The sequence below is a fragment of the Lycium ferocissimum genome, chromosome 6, assembly GCF_029784015.1.
Source record: "Lycium ferocissimum isolate CSIRO_LF1 chromosome 6, AGI_CSIRO_Lferr_CH_V1, whole genome shotgun sequence".
NCBI classification, from domain to species: domain Eukaryota; kingdom Viridiplantae; phylum Streptophyta; class Magnoliopsida; order Solanales; family Solanaceae; genus Lycium; species Lycium ferocissimum.
Window position 1 is genome coordinate 24,503,678 of NC_081347.1, and position 3,321 is coordinate 24,506,998.

A 3,321-nucleotide genomic window follows, 5' to 3' on the forward strand; every position below is an offset into this window, starting at 1 on the left:
CCCTTTTAATGTTCTAGAGTCGGGTTGTACCGACTGGGAATTTGTTCGGCACCGCGTTCGCGCCACCACCTTAGGGGCGCGTTAGGCCCCGAGTTGCTGCTCGATCCTGCGCGTTTGTGCCACCCGGTGCACGTTCGCGCAGGGTTATTCCCTGCCCCGGCATTCTGTCTTAAATTGCTCATAACGTTTGATTCCGATGCCGGATTGATGCGAGTTTATTGCGTTGGAAACTAGACTTCTTGAACTTTAATTTAGGCTTTTACTTTACCTCAAAACTTCTCATATGCCAAAAGATATTCTTTCTCCGAGTTGGACCAAAATTGTCCCCCATCTTTTCTCCAACGTTCCAACAAACGTAATTTTCTTAATCCATTTGCCCTCCAATTCTTCCCTAGCTTATTATATGAACTTAAACCCTCATAATCATAAGGTAGGCATATATAATCTCAGATATCCTAGACGGTACTCCAGTGTCCACAATTACAAAGCTAACACCTAACGAATTTTAACGTACAAAACTATAAGGTGTAACACAGACAGAGCTACCCACTGGTACTACAGTTCCAGCAGTTGATCCAGCACTGGTCAACACTGATGAAGTGGTTACACCTCAAGACGAGCAGCGCGCCTAGAGAGCCCAAGGTAGTCCTAACCCTCTATTTTACTTTTTTTACATGCTTTAGGGACAATGCATGATTTTTAGTTGGGGGGGTGGGATATGTGATCTTGTTGTAATTTTATATATGTGTTTAGGAACCCGCTCGGCTTTTCTTGCCAAAGTTCTTTTCCTAAGGGGTTTTATTTATATTGAAACTGGCATGTTTAGGTTGTTGCTTAGAGTATAATGACTTATATCATAGTGGTTTTTGAACTGATGGCATGTTTTGTGCATTTGGTTAAAATTTGTAAACCCCTCAAAATTTTGATGCATACTTAAGAACTGCTAACAATTGACGTAATTGATTCTTTTTATGACATCCTGGTTATTAGGTATTGTGGATAATGAATGATTGCTAGGAGGTTATAATTGCAGTAGCAAAAGAGATCCTTATGCCATTCTGTGTGTGAGTTGTTAGTTTGTGTTCATGTGCTACATTTGTAATCTAGAAATTTCCCGGTTTGTCATGCTTGAATTCTGAGGATAGTTTGGTTGTTGAGATGATCTTAGGCTTTTTTGTGTAAATGAGTCACTTTGCCTTATATGCGATTACCCGTTCATGTATATAATCCCTAGTCTTCCCCTTTGAGCCTTTGACCTTTTCCTTGACTAGCTGTTAACAAACCCATACCCTCGTTTGAAATGATTCCAGCTTTGCACCCCTTCCCTCCTTGACACTATAAGAGAACATGAGGCTAAAAGCCTATGTTGGGGGTGAAACATGTGTGAAAAAGAGGCCTAATGCCTAAGTTGGGGATGGTGTGAGTTACTTAGTTGAGGACTCGATGTGGTTGTCATATAGTTACTGTAAATACTTATAAAAAAATTAAAAAAGAGAAAAAATTCAAAAACTAGAAAATTGTTGCACAAAAAGATAGTTAAGATACATTAGTTTGAAAAACACATCGAAGTTGAAAAAGTAAAAAGAGGGAGAAAAGAAAGGCAAGTAACGTAAAGAGAAGTGTAGTGTTCAAGAAAGGTGAGTCACTAATACCTAAATAACTATCCTACCCGTCCCTAAGCCTACATATATGCTGAGACAAAGTCCTAGTGTGATCACAACCAAACCATCCGAAGGTAAAGGCTGTGAAAATAAGGGAAGGGATATGGCGTTTGCTTTTATAGTGTATGAACTTCATTGTGAGTGTGAGTGTGAGTGTTTTATCTTCTCCTTTGTCTTTTTCCCTGTTCTTTATATATATGTGCGTGGGACATTCTTTGGTCTATGTGAGGGCATAAGGATTGAAAGTGTGAAATGTGGAAAGACCATCTGAGGCGACATTTGTGTGTTCATTGATATTTCTGGTAATGTAATGTCATGGATCGAAGCGTCATTGTCAGTTTTAGCATTCTTGAGCGTTGTGTCGTAGTTTTGAACATGAGAATGAGGTGGTTAGCTGTGAGAAACTTGCATGCCTGCAATTCGAAGTCAAAACCATTGTAGACATTGTTACTCTGTTATATCTAAGTTAGTTGAGTCATTTGTGTTCTGTGACTTGCTTGAGGACAAGCAAAGACTTTAAGTTGGGGGTCTTGATATGCCGCGTAATTTCGGCACATTTGATGCTTTTAATGGAGAGTTTTACTTGTTTTCAAGCAAGTTCGTGTCGTTCTTATGTGGTTTTTGTTGTGTTTTTGGTTTTTCAGTGTTTATATGGAGAAAGTTGGAGAAGTTACGTGAAAAGTTTGCAAAAAGAAGTGAAAAATGGCAAGTTGACTGAACAGGCATTTTGATGGGACAAGAGACGGACCGCAGAGCATTCTACGGCACGTCAAATGTGCCATAGACTTGTCGTAGGATACTTGTAACCAAAGGAAATTTCACGGAGCAAAAGACGGTCCGCAGAATATTCTATGGAACATAAAAGCCATCGTCAAGCAGTAACAGAGAGCAACTCAGCCATGGGAAATTCTGTGGAGCAATTATACTGACCGTATAACATTTGACGGTCCATCAAAGTGGAAGCTCAAAAAGTCTGATGAAGTCAGTTTGACAGCTGAAGGAGAAATTTTGACGGACTGTATAACATTTTACGGTCTACAGAACAATGCCGATGGGCGCAGTTTTGTCATCTTATTTCTCACGACTTGGACCATTATAAATACCCATTGTAGGGTTTGTTTAGATTATTTTTTATCAGATTTCAGTTCTATTTCCCTAGCATTGAATACTCATAGTTTTTAATGCTTTTTGGAGAACAAGACAATTGCAGTTACTTTATTCTAATTCCAATCAATTGTAAGCATTATGATTTCTATTATCTCTTATTGTTCTTCATTTACTATGAGTAACTAAACCAATTACTAATGTAGTGAACCCTAGAATGGGTGTTTTGTGATTAGGGGTTGATATTGATACATGCATAATGGATTGTTAGGGTTTATTTATTCTTTGTTCTTCATTCATAATTGATGGTTGTAAACATTGATTAAAGCCATAAACTTTGCTTAACCTGGGAAAGTGTGTAGGGTTTGGTAGGAATAAATAACAAGAACTCAAGGCTTTAACCCTTGTTCAATAAATTCAATTAGGAATAAGAGGAATTAACTTGGCACGAATTAACCGTTCTTCATATACACTCTTTTATATTTGGAAAAATCATAAAGAGAAATAATCTTTAATTGTTGGGAAACATTAGGGATTCAATTAGAGATTAAGTGCA